Here is a 13,423-nt window from a genome sequence, read left to right as displayed (position 1 = left end):
AGACAAGTTCTGATGGACTTCAGGACTTCATCTCTCATCCTAATGATCCAGTGTTACCCGTTCAGATGGTAGCAGAGAGAGTTATCTGCGTGTAGCCATGCAGTAGGGGGGAATCATTCAGAATAGTGTCACTTGTACGTGAAGGTGATCTAGATTTGAAGGTTGGAAGGAGGTGCGGACAGCAGCAGGTGTGCGGCTTGTTGTGGCTTAGCAGGAAAAGGCTTCTTTGAGTTAGGCCAAATATTTCTCTTAACGGTTGAAGGTAGATTCCTTTTTCTTGTGCCTTCTATTTTTGTTGTTGTTTTATTTTTTATTTTTTTTAAATTTGCATCTAAATTAGTTAGCATCTAGTGCGCCAATGATTTCAGGAGTAGATTCTTTAGTGCCCCTTCCCCATTTAGCCCATCCCCCCCTCCCACAACCCCTCCAGCAACCCTCAGTGTGTTCTCCGTATTTAAGAGTCTCTTCTGGTTTGTCCCCCTCCCTGTTTGTATATTATTTTTGTTTCCCTTCCCTTATGTTCATCTGTTTTGTCTCTTAAAGTCCTCATGTGAATGAAGTCAAATGATATTTGTTTTTCTCTGACTGACTAATCTCACTTAGCATAATACCCTCCAGTTCCACCCACGTAGTTGCCAATGGCAAGATTGCATTCTTTTGGATTGCCGATTAATACTCCATTGTATATATATATATACCACGTCTTCTTTATCCATTCAACCATCGGTGGACATTTGGGCTCTTTGCATACTCTGGCTACTGTTAATAGTGCTGCTATAAACATGAGGGGGGGCTGCTGCATGTGTCCCTTCGAAACAGCACAGCTGTATCCCGTGGATAAATGCCCAGTAGTGCAATTGCTGGGTCGCAGGGTAGTTCTATTTTTAGTTTTTTGAGGAACCTCCATACTGTTTTCCAGAGTGGCTGCACCAGCTTGCATTCCCACGTGCCTTCTATTTTTAAAACAACAGTTTAGGTTTTGACCACGTGTGGAAAAGCTGCAGAGGCCAGAAAGCTGGGCACACTGGCGAATGGAGGAGAGGGAAGACTACTCTTTATCTTCATAGCTTTAATTTTGAAACTTCTTGTTTGAGAAAAACTTCCTTAGGGGTAAAATAGGTGGTTTATAGGAAGAAGAACATTTATGTAAAGAGCTAAAAAAGGAAACATAGAATGAGATCATATGAATAAAATGAAATATAGTGAAAACTAAGTATTGACTAGAGGAAGTATTGCATATTTAAACCTTATTCTTAGCTCTTTAATGTTTAGATAGTACAAATAATGAAGTTGATCTAATGTTGGTTGGTGTAATGCAGGTTATTTGTCCTGTAGTTCCATATTTCCACGACTTACTTATAGGTTCTTCTTAGTATTATTTGCTTTTTCTTAAGTTTGTTTTTAACTGATATGGCAAGATAAGGGCTTTTGGGTTGAGGGGAATGAAGGAAAAGATAAGCAAATAGGTAAAGAATCTTACTGAATCACTTATAAATCTTTGAAATTAAAATGTATAGATTGGGTAGACTTAGTGTAGATTAAAATTATCTTGAAAATCTTAATTTTGACACTTTAATGTCTTGACATTCTCAAAGGCTAAACTTTCCTGAGCTGCCTCTTCTCAAACACGCATACTTTATTTTGCTGATTTTATGCACATTTGCTTTTGCTGACATATTTCACATGCTTGCCACTATTTAGCCTCTGGCTTTTGAATTTTCTTTAATTTTGTGTTCTATTCTTACTGTAGGGAAGAAAATAGTTAAGTTCAAAAGTGAAGTTGTTAATTGAACCAACAACCAATCCACTCGCTCAGATTTAGGTTAATGTAATACTCAGTGAAGTGCTTAGCTGGATTGGGTTGAAATTGCTAAGACCCTCAAGTACCGACCAGCCGAGCTGATGTTATTATATAATCTAATAGTTTAGGGTCTCCTGAAATATTTACATAGGTGGCTCTCATTAACCATTTTGGAGATAATTGGAATAAGTAAGGAATTAGCACTGAAAGGAGTACATGGTCCTATTTAATATTGTTCTAATATGGTCTGGGCATTTAATTCTTGGCTGTTTAGGACACACTGATGAATTTGTCAAAACAGTGCTGTGAAGTAGGGCTCCACGGTTTAAGTTCTCTGCCCTAACATGTGGATAATATAAGGATGACTGAACATGCCATTCTCCCCATTTGCCTTCACTGCATCAACCGTGAACAAAATTATCTGATACAACAAGGTGTACTTCTATGTAGAGAATCTCAGATTACCTCTTCTGGGTACAATCATTAGAGCAGAGTTACATGGCTTGGAAGACGAATAGAAAGCACAGTAAGAATAGGTTTTCCCTTAGATGAGGAAGTTGAGGCAAAATGATTCAGAACTCTGAGCTGTGTGTGTGTGTGTGTGTGTGTGTGTGTGTGTAAGCTGTCTGGCTGGAGGGTGGTTGGGGATTGTCACATGACAAGATTGATGAAGGAACAACGGAACCACTTCTGAGTACTCTCCTGTGTATTGCTGAGTTCTGGCATGAGGTTGTTAAGGGTAGACGGGAGACTCTAAAAATCCTGACAGGGAAGTTTGTTGAGGATCATCTTTTATAGATGTATGGAGGCCACATAAGTTGAGTTGGTTAAACAGAGTTGGCCCTGAATTATATTCTATGTGTATTCTTTACCTTTGGAACTGGAGTGGGATCCACAGAGTGGGATCCAATATTTCTGTGTCCAAGGATATTTACACTTCACATGGAGTACTAGACATGAGAAAAAAGTGTTCATTTTTGTTTGTTTTCTTTTTTTTATTAAAATTTTATTAATGTTTATTTTTGAGAGAGATAGAGTATGAGCTGGGAGGGGCAGAGAGAGTTGGGAGACCCAGAATCTGAAGCAGGCTCCAGGCTCTGAGCTGTCAGCACAGTAAAACCAAGTAATGGTCTGCTTTGAAACTCTGCATAAAGAGAACCCAAACCAACTATACTAATAAGTGGCATTTAGAATGCCTTTGCATTTTCCAAAGTCCTTTATTATTTGCTGCATTCCATTTTATCCAAATGATGACACATATAGGAAAATGAAGTATAGAAAAGTTGTTTCATAAACAAAAGATCAAACTTAACTAGTGGAATCGAGGCTATAATTTGTTTGCTTATTCCTTGAGATGGTTAATTGTAGAGTGACCAGCTTGTCCAGGTTTGCTTAAAACTTTCCTGGTTTTATTCATTTTTTATTAAAACAATTTTTTATGTTTATTTTTGAGAGGTAGGGAGGGAAAGAGAGAGAAAGAGAGAGACAGAGTATGAATGTGGGAGGGACAGAGAGAGGAAGACACAGAATCCGAAGCAGGGTCCAGGCTGTGAGATGGCAGCATTTAGCCCGATGTGGGGCTCGAACCCACAAACTTTGAGATCATGACCTGAGCCAAAGTTGGACACTTAATTGACTGAGCCACCCAGGCACCCCATATTTTTTATTTATATTCTAAAGTTTATTTATTTTTGAAAGAGAGAGTGAGTGTGCATGGGTATGTGCAAGTCAGGGAGGGACAGAGTGAGAGGGAGAGAGAGAGAATCCAGACTGCCAGCACAGAGCCTGACTTGGGGCTTGATCTCACGAACCTCAAGATCAGAGATCATGACCTGAGCCAAAATCAAGAGTTGGATGCTTAACTTACTGAGCCACCCAGGGACCCCCAAACTTACCCAGTTTTAGCACTGACAGTCCTGTGTCCTGGGAAACCCCAAAGTCTGGGCAACTCAGAGTGGTTGGTCATCCTAATTAATTGTCACACTTTGTGGTCACCTGGGGATGGGAGTACAGTTGTCAAATAAAACAGAAGAAGGCACTCAGTTAAATCTGAATTTCAGATAAAAAACAATTAAAAAATTTTTTTAAAGTTTATTGTTGAGAGAGAGAGAGAGAGAGAGAGTGTGCATAAATGAGGGAGGGAGAGCGAATTCCAAGCAGGCTCTTGCACTGTTAGTGCAGAGCCCGACATGGGGCTTGAACCCATGAACTGTGAAATTATGCCTTGAGCCAAAATCAAGAGTCGGATGTTCAACCAACTGAGCCACCCAGGCGCCCTCAACTGAATTTTTACTACGTGATCCAGATCCTGCATGAGACATATGTACACTAAAATTTGTTCATTGTTTTTCTGAAATTCAAATTTAACTGGCTGTCTTCTGTTTTTATTTGTTAAATCTGACAGCCTTAAGTAAGAGTAAAGGGATGTTCTGATGTGTAAAAAGATCACTTAGCTGCTTTTTTGTGTAGACCTTAGGTTTTATACATTTATTTGCTTAAATAAATGCAGCATCTGGTAGTATTTGACTCTTGTTCTTTTAACTTTGTGGCTCGAGATGCCAGAGTTCAGGATGAATATATGGAACCGTATTGTGCTCAGTGCGTCGAAACGTGTGTGTGTGTGTGTGTGTGTGTGTGTGTGTGTGTTGGTTGGTTGGTTTGAAGTGGTTCTTCACTTGGGAGGAAATTTAGCCAAGACGGATCGAGCCTTGTCCCATCTTTGCTGGATCAGCCTGTCAAACACGGGCACATTCTCACAGACTGCCCATATTGCCTCTAGACTACGTTAAAAATCGCTGTTGTTAAGATAGTGCATTCACGTGATTCAAAATGAGAAGAAAGTAAAGGCTTTCCTTATTCGGTTCTTGGACCTCTTCATTTGCCCACCATGGAGATAGTCTGATCTGATTGGAAAAAATTAGAATTTTGGAAATAGACCTTAGAAATCTTGTTGAGTGGTCTTGCTTTTTTTTTTTTTTTTTTTAAAAGCAAGGGAACTCTTGCTCTACCCACCCCCCCCCCCCCCCCCCCCCCCGCCAAGGGGGAAGAGTAGCTTATGTAGAAGACAGAAATGGAATTGGGCTCCTCCTCCATCTTCAATGTTTGATGGTTGTCACTGCTCTGAAATTGATTTGGGAGCCCTTAGCATCAGTACAGTTTAGTCTTACAGTAGATTTATTTGAATCGCATCAACATTTATGGTGAGAAAATTACAATTTGTTGACTTGGACAGGGTGTCATGGTAAGTGGTGACAGAGCCGGGACTAGTATACTTGTGTATGTGTGTGTTGTGGTGTGTGTTGTGGTGTGTGTGTGTGTGTGTGTGTGTGTGTGTGTGTGTGTGTGTGTGTTACCCCTGTTCTATATCAAGCTGAGAAAGGTATAATAAGTTCCTTTGCCTCATTTCTATTTCCTATTTGATTCATTCAAGGTTCAACACTTTCCTTTTTTTAAAAAACATCTGGCTCAGACGTTAGAAAAGGAAGACAGGATAAAAGTAGATTGAAAAAAAATGTGTCTTAGCCAGTTAGGGGAGTCAGGGGACTATATTTGTGGTTCAAAGAGAATATTTGAGGCCTACTGTTATTTCAACTATTATGATAAAAGGATTGAAAAAGCTTAAAAATTACAGTGAATAACTGAAGATTATGTAAAGTTAGTTGACTCTGGTCAGCTGCTTTTTAATTTTTAATGTAAATATGTTTATGGCAAAGACTTGCTGAATTTTCCTCCCTCTCTCCCTCTTTCTTCCCTTTTCCCCTTCCCTCCCATTTCTTCCTCCTTACCCCCCTCCCTTCCAGTGTCTTCAGGGCCAGAATTTCATTTCCTGTGGTTAGAATAAACACAAGCTTAGGAGTTGTCTTAAAAAGAAAAGGACACAATTCTTATTTCCTCATAAAACTTTCTAGTTGTGAATTTGGAAGTTAATCTAATTCAGATGAAAATATGACTCAAACCTCTAATAATGCTTTTAGTAGACTTCCTGGTACAGAATTTCTTCACTTTTTTATTTGTTGTATTAAGGGAGTACTTAAATGGATTAATGGCCTCGATTTTTCAGCCATACAATCTAATAATCCATAGACCAGTAACAACTGTGGAGTCAGAGTTGAAATTTTCCAAGTTATTAATCACTGTATTAATATTGGAAGTTTTAGGAGAAATCCTTTGTGTTTCTTTCATTAAAAGGAAGGGTGAGGGGCACCTGGGTGGCTCAGTAGGTTGGATGTCTGTCTGATTTCGGCTCAGGTCATGATCTTGCAGTCTGTGGGTTTGAGCCCCGTGTCAGGCCCTGCACTGACAACTCAGACCCTGGAGCCTGCTTCTGATTCTGTGTCTTCCTCTCTCTCTGCCACTCCCCTGCTCGTGCTCTGTCTCTCTCAAAAATAAATAAAACATTAAATAAAAAAAAATAAAATTAAATGGCAGAAGCTTTGAGGAAAAAAATGTTAAAAACAACAACAACAACACATTCTCCTGAGCCAGAGATGCATTTTGTCATATTATTTCTGTTACGGTTTTAGCCTGGGGAAGCACAGAAGCAAGCGTCCTCATCAGAGTCAGGGTCCTGCCTCTAAAGAAACTTTTTTCTGAGAGCAAGTCATTGCTGGTTGCATTTCTCATTACAACTCCTTAGAGCCTCGCTCTGGGAAGGAAATCTTTCCTTCTGCCCTTCTTGACCCAGTTTCTTATTTCAAAACAAATAATTTAGATAAGTTTTTGGGGACTTTTTTGGTTTATGTAAAATGTGACTTTTGTGCAAAGGAGTGTCTCTAAAGTAGTGAAGGACTCCACTTTTTTTTCCTTTTATTATTATTAGTTTTTAAGTGTATTTATTTTGAGAGAGAGAGTGAGAGAACGCGCGCGAGCACGAGTGGAGGAGGGGCAGAGAGATGGGGGAGAGAGAATCCCAAGCAGACAGCATACAGAGCCCCACTTGGGGCTTGATCTCAGGAACCTCGAGATCAGGACCTGAGTGGAAATCTAGAGATGCTTAACTGACTGAGTGACCGAGGCGCCCCGTCCCTGTTTTGTTCTTAGCAATAAAGTATTAAGCCTAGAGTTCAGGAAGTGTGGAGGAATTAAAAAGCTTGGGTGGGAGTCAAACATACAGGTTAAAATTCTACTTCATCTGTTAGTTGTAAGTGCCTTTGGGCATGGTCTGTTTGAAATTGGGTTTTTGTAACAATTCAGTGAGATGATATAAAGCTCCCCACACGGTGCTTGCGTTATTGGTACTCAGAATTGCTCATTTATTTTAAGTTTGGTGAAAAATTCAAGGCATATTTCACGCCAGCAAACACAGATACCTTGATATCCATTGGTGTACAGTCCCCTTATTTATATACTATCTTAGAGACAACATGCTAAGCTGTATTTTTTTTTCCAGATATAAATATTTCTGGAGTGTCGATGCATGTTTGGGTTTTGTTGGCTATAAGGAAAATCCAGGTGGAAATAAGATTGGGTAATGGGCAGGATTAACCAAGAGATTGTGGAGAATCAAGGTACCCCTCTGGAGCATTGTCTCGTCGCCTCCCCTCTTTCCTGGGGTGTTCTCTCTGCTCCCAGAGGATTTGTAGGAGAATTTCTAAGTGTTGGGCTTCTGCCCCTGCTCTGGGAGTTGGAGCTTGCAGGTGGTGTTTTGGAGGGAGGTGGTAGTGAGCAGACAGACGCGCTGTATTAGTGGAGTAATGTAATGGTGTTACTGGCCGCTTCCCTCCCGTGAACACTGTAGAAGTCGTGGATTCTGAGCCAGACTCCCATTTCCGTTGGTCAGTCCTGCGGCGCATGGGGATGAATGGCTTGAGATACTACTGTGCCCTCTCTCTCCTGTGCCTCAGAGGTTCTTGAAGTCTCTGTAGGCAGATGCAACCAGATCTAAGCAGGCAAAGCCATTTAATATGTGCGTATGAACATGATCCCTGTGGCAACCTACTTATTGGTTTTCCCTTCCCCCACAATACAGGCATTTACAGGTTTTTTCCTATTACTAAAGCACATGGTGTCTGTGGAAGCTTTTCATATGACTTGTAGCTTTTTTTTTTTTTTTTTTGGCTTTTAAAGAAAATTGGGGAGTTAATACAGGTTGTAGGACTATGATAATATTCCTTAACAATTTAAAACATAAAATTTTATGTTAAAAAAACATAAAACTTTTTTTTAAAGTTTATTTTATTATTTATTTTGAGAAAGAGAGAGGAAGAGAGAGAATCCCAAGCAGGCTCTGTGCGGTGTGCCTGGAGCCCGGCGTGGGCCTTGATCCCACAAGTGGTGAGATTGTGACCCGAACCAAAATCAAGAGTCGGACACTTAACCGACTGAGCCACCCAGGCGCCCCAAAATTTTATCTTAACATCAGAATTTCATATGTCTCCTGAGTGTATTACTTGAGGATGATTTTGTAGGTGGGTGTTAATCTCCATTACCTGATGCACAGTTATTTTCAGAACCCCAGCTGCTCTGTCCTCAGCTTTCTGACAGTTACACAAAATCCTATATGCCCTTCCTCCTCCTCCTCCTCCTCCTCCTCCACCTCCACCTCCACCTCCACCTCCACCTCCACCTCCACCTCCACCTCCACCTCCACCTCCACCTCCACCTCCACCTCCACCTCCACCTCCACCTCCACCTCCACCTCCACCTCCACACTCCCCAGGTCTCCTGTGTTCTTCCTCTCAAGTGGTAGAAGCCACACAGAGAAGGAATTTTCTTAAACTTGATTGTTAGGATGATTTAAAGCAACTAACTGCTAAAGTGATGCAAGATGTGAGTGAATAACTTCTTTTGATGTAACAATCTCATTTTACGATTGTATTTGCTAAAAAAAAAAAAAAAGATTGTATTTGAAGGGTCATTTTCTTTTAATGTTGTTAAACTTGAGTCAGCTTGTTATTTTAATTAGCAGTTCTGGGAGTATAGTAAAGATGGAAGTTTTTATATTTTTTATGGTGGGAAATTAATGTACTTTGACCCAAAATAGCTTCCTTTAAAATTTATAAATAATTGCTTAAAAACCTTGACCTGTCCATACTGTTGTCAGACATAAACCATGCAGGCCCGTATATACCTTTTTTTAAGAACTAGCAAGGTGCATGGAAGTCCCTTCAGGTCAACTGCAAGTACATATAACTAGTTTTAATGGCTGCCTCATCGTTCATACTGCGGATGTATATGTTCTTCAGCTTTTCCTTTGATTGATTTAGATCATTTTGTTTTCAGTTGTTTAGAGAAAATTTCCCACAAACAATTTACCGATACAGTAATTCATTCATCAGGCAGCATCCAGTGAGTAGATAGAAAGGAGCTCCAAAGAGCTCTGAAAGGTGAGGTTTCTATAGATCAAAGGGAGCAGAAATACGGAAGGTATACTGGGCATTTGCTGATTGTTTAAGGCAGGGTTACTTTTCTCATGTGGCGCAAAGGAACGTCTTGGAGCCAGTTCAGGTAACTTGCTGAGAGGGCAAGCACCGACTGGTTGACCCAAGTCTTCTATTTCTCTGTGAGCTAACGGTGGAAGCTTAAGTTTTGGGGTGCTGACTTGGGTTTAGCCTGAGTGACTCCATCTTGGGCCTAATCTGGTTACTTTAACACAGTTTTTTGCCTCTGAAGTGATAGTGGCATGTCCTCCGAGCTTTGCCTTTAAATTGTACTGCTTACTGTTCCTTCTTGTTGCAGTCATCTATCCCCTTATTCCTGAACTACTTGAACATCAAGCTATGACTCTGCTTCTATCCTGTCATGATTCTTAGTGGTTTCAATATCTTCCCAGTTGAATTTCTTGACCTCCTGTCCTTAAATGATCTCATACTCTGCCTTTGCTGTCCCTTTGTTATAACAACCTAGTCCTCTTCATGAACAATGACTGTATGCCTTCTACACTGTCGGTCTCAAGCATTCGATTCAGACCATCACCTCCTTTTAGTAAGACAGTTCCATCTTGCTCTCTTTTAGTACCTCAACGCCAACAGTTCTGTAACCCAATGCAGGACCTGATTGCCTTGATCTTGTCTCTTTTTCACAAACCCTTTACCTCCTTAGGAGCTATCCTTTCCTCGGCTTAAAACTCCCTGATTAGTCATTGTAGCCACTGCCTTGGAAATAGCCTTCATTCCCTTGTCTTCCTCCCCTTCCCCACGTTTTGTTCTGGTACTTGCTGGTAAAACCCTCTCCTGGGTTAATGCAGCTCTCTGTCTGATTCACGTTTGTGCTCCGCCAGCCGAACTTGGCTGGGAAGCACACAACAGCTGGGTGGGTCTCTCTTTACATCAGGACTCAGACCTCAGGCGGGCTTTAGGCGCTGCGGAGGGAGCCTACTGGCTCCTGCTCCATCTATTTTCCTGTTCTCCTAGATGATTATTTGACACTTTACTTCTCCTTAATTTTAAGTTTCTTTATTTTGAGAGGATGGAGAAGGACGGAGAGAGAGAGAGAGAGAGAGTCAGAGTCCCAAGCAGGCTCCGTGCTGTCAGTGCAGAGCCCAACACGGGGCTTGAACCCATGAACTGCGAGATCACGACCCCAGCCAAAATCAAGAGTTGGATGCTTAACTGACTGAGCCACTTGGGTGCCCCTTTCTCCTTAATTTTCTAATACCTTTCTTTCTTCCTCCCTTTCAGCCAGTGATTTTGCTTCCTATTACTCTGAGAAGATAGAAGCACTCAGAGAAGAATCTTCTAGTAGCTCCTGGTACCGCCCACATGCATCTGTGCCCCTGTTCCTCTGTAAGGCCAACCTCTTCCACTTGTGTGCTGTGTCTCACTCTCTGTTCTGCTTAATCTTCTTCCTCTACTGGGTCATAGCCCTCAGTATGAAGACAAGCTATAACTATCTCTTATCTTTAAAACAGAAGAGCCTGCTTTGTCCTGTCCTAGTATCCACTTCTCTGTTCCTCTTTAAAGTGCTCCTCCTCTTCTTTCCTAAACTCTCTCCAGTTGGGCTTTGATCCTTAACACAGCTATTTTCAAGGTCAACAGTGACCTTCACACCTGTATGCATTTTTTCTTTTATTTTCCTCTACAACGCTTGACTCTTTTTTTTCTTTTTAATTTATAACAGCTCTGTATGTTTTGTCATGTGTTTTTTCCTTTTGATTTTCAAATAGTTTCACTAGACAAATGTTAAATCTTTAAAATTTATGTAGAAGAGTAAATCTGTGAGAATTGATAAGAAAGTTTTGAAGCACATGCAGAGTGTGAGTCTTACTAGATATTTAAAATAGTAGTTCTCAAACAGTGCACATAAAACTTACATGGTGGTTGTTTAAAAGTGAGTCTGCCAGTAGAGTTTTCAGCTTACAGGGTAGGGAGGAAAGAATGGGAAGACCTGTCTGAGGAGCCTTCTGTTTAAATACACTCTAAGCAATTCTGGTATGATTGGTCCATGTATCACAGTTGAGAATCACTGTTGTAACTACTGTATTTGGAGGCATGACAAAGCAGCAGACAGGTCCAAGGAGCAGAATAATGTCTAGACACAGATCCGGTTGTGAACAAGAACTCACTGTTGAAGATGACGTTTTGGTCATTGAGAAAAGTGGGGTTGATTTAATAAGGAGTTCAGGTAATTCATCTGAAAGAAGAAGTTGGCTTTCTCCCTTGTACAATGTGGAAAAACAAACTCCATAATGATTAAAGGTCTAAATGTAAAAATTATGTAAATCCTGGAAAAAATACAGGAGGACAGTAGTTCAACCCTGGGATGGACGAGGCCTTCTTAAAGTGGATTGGAAATCTAAAAGTTGTGAAGGAAATGAACAGATTTAATTGTTCAGGTTTGTTTTCTGAAAGGTGATACTCATTCTAAGACGAGGCAACATAAGAGGGTACCTGTGACTGCTTTCCTAGTTCTAGATTTTCCACAGCCCCTTCAGCAAATAGGATGCAGTTGGCCAAAGGTTTGTTACTTTACCTTGTTTGTCTAAAACATTTTAGAAAAATTAAATGTCTTAATTGCATGTGGCTGGTACATGTAGGCTGCGTGTGATGCTACTGAACGCTTCCTCCTCGGCTCTCCCAACGCTTGGCTTTCACGGTCCTGCCCTCTCCAGGTTCTGCTTTTATTGGTCTTGCCAGTGGGATTTTGCTCTTCAGTCTTGGCTTTGGTTTCCCTCCAGAGTTTTCTGTCCTTGAACTTGATCTCGGAGATTTCCTACCTTGTCCTCCTCCATCTGATTATGGCTCTAAAAGGTGTGCTTCCAGCTCTGGTCCCTCTTAACTCCCATAGTTTCTATGTTTGGATGACTCACAGGCATCTTAAACTCCTTCGTGTCAAGACTTGCATTCGTCTCCTTCCCACCAGCCATCCAGCTGCTGACCAGCTACTTCTCGTGTCCCTGTCTCGCTTGAACGCACCCAAGCCATTTCCCTTCTTTCACTGCAGCTCCTCTCATTCGGGACTTTCCTCGCTAGGATTCTGATCCACCTGCACTGTGTTAAGAAAGATTTCAGTTGTTGGGAAGGCCTGGAGGAACAGTGGCTGCTGCCACCCTCTGGGCAGTTGGGCAATTGGGAGCTGGGAATCCTAGCTGCTGGCTTCCCGTCACACGCGTTAGTCACCCTACTCCCAGGAGCAGAGGATTATTTTCAACTCTGGTTCATCTGATCGCCTCGCCTCATGTTTCTGCTGCCTTTAGCTGACAGCCGATTTTCTTTCTTTTTTTAATAATTTTTTTAATGTTTATTCATTTTTGAGAGAGAGAGAGAGAGAGAGATGGAGGGAGAGAGAGGGAGAGAGAGAGAAAGATAAAGCATGAATGGGGGAGGGGTAGAGAGAGAGGGAGACAGAATCTGAAGCAGGCTCCAGGCTCTGAGCTATAGCTGTCAGCACAGAGCCCGACGTGGGGCTCGAACCCACAAACTGTGAGATCATGACCTAAGCCGAAGTCAGACGCTGAACCGACTGAGCCACGTAGGCGCCCCATGGTTAACTAATTTTCTAAAACACTGGAATGCAGTGTACAATGGAACGCCCATGAAGTTTCTTCTCAGCATTAAAGGACCTAAGGATTTGACTTTAATGCCCTGCCCCTGTCTCCCCACCCCCACCCTGCTCCACTGGAACTCCTGCTGCTTCTGGTGCTTATTCAAATTATGTGGTGTCCTTTGTTTAAAAATCTCTATCCCCCCACCCCTCAATCCCTTTGCTAGTAGTACTACGCTGTCTTGATCACTATTGCTTTGTGCTGAGTTTTGGAATTGAGATGTATGACCCCTCCAGCGGTGTTCTTTTTCAAGGTTGTTTCGGCTGTTCTGGCTACTTTGAATTTCCATGCAAATTTTAGCTTGAAAGATTCTGTATCAAAGCCAGTAGAGATTTTGATAAGGATTGTGTTGAATCTGTGCACCAATTTGGAGAATGTTGTCATTTTAACGGTAGTAAGTCTTACAGTCCATATATAGCAGATGTTTTTCCATTTATTTAGGCTTTTAATATCTTTAAACAGTGTTTTCTGGTTTTCATAGTAAATTTCTTGTTATATCTTATCCTAAGTATTATTTCTGATAAATATAATTGCTTTAGCCTAATTTTCTGATTGTTCATTGCTACTGTATAGAAATACCATTGATCTGTATATATTCATCGTCCACGCTGTGACTTTTGCTGAGCTGCTTATTAGTTCTA

At 41.2% G+C, this 13,423-nt stretch overlaps 1 protein-coding gene across 3 annotated transcripts in view; it reads left to right on the top strand.

Annotated features, from left to right (window-relative positions):
- The window catches only part of ACSL3 (acyl-CoA synthetase long chain family member 3), a 74,395-nt gene that overhangs the window by 23,358 nt on the left and 37,614 nt on the right, over positions 1-13,423 (top strand). Inside the window, exon 3 of one of the 3 annotated variants that reach the window (XM_047870029.1) lies at positions 10,420-10,524. The exons of the other annotated variants lie outside the window; for them this stretch is intronic. The gene's annotated coding sequence lies outside the window, so the exon portion shown is untranslated. The remainder of the gene's footprint in view (positions 1-10,419; positions 10,525-13,423) is intronic. 3 annotated transcript variants of the gene reach the window in all.

The sequence above is a fragment of the Prionailurus viverrinus genome, chromosome C1 (assembly GCF_022837055.1).
Source record: "Prionailurus viverrinus isolate Anna chromosome C1, UM_Priviv_1.0, whole genome shotgun sequence".
NCBI classification, from domain to species: domain Eukaryota; kingdom Metazoa; phylum Chordata; class Mammalia; order Carnivora; family Felidae; genus Prionailurus; species Prionailurus viverrinus.
This window is presented reverse-complemented; position numbering and strand designations above follow the sequence as displayed.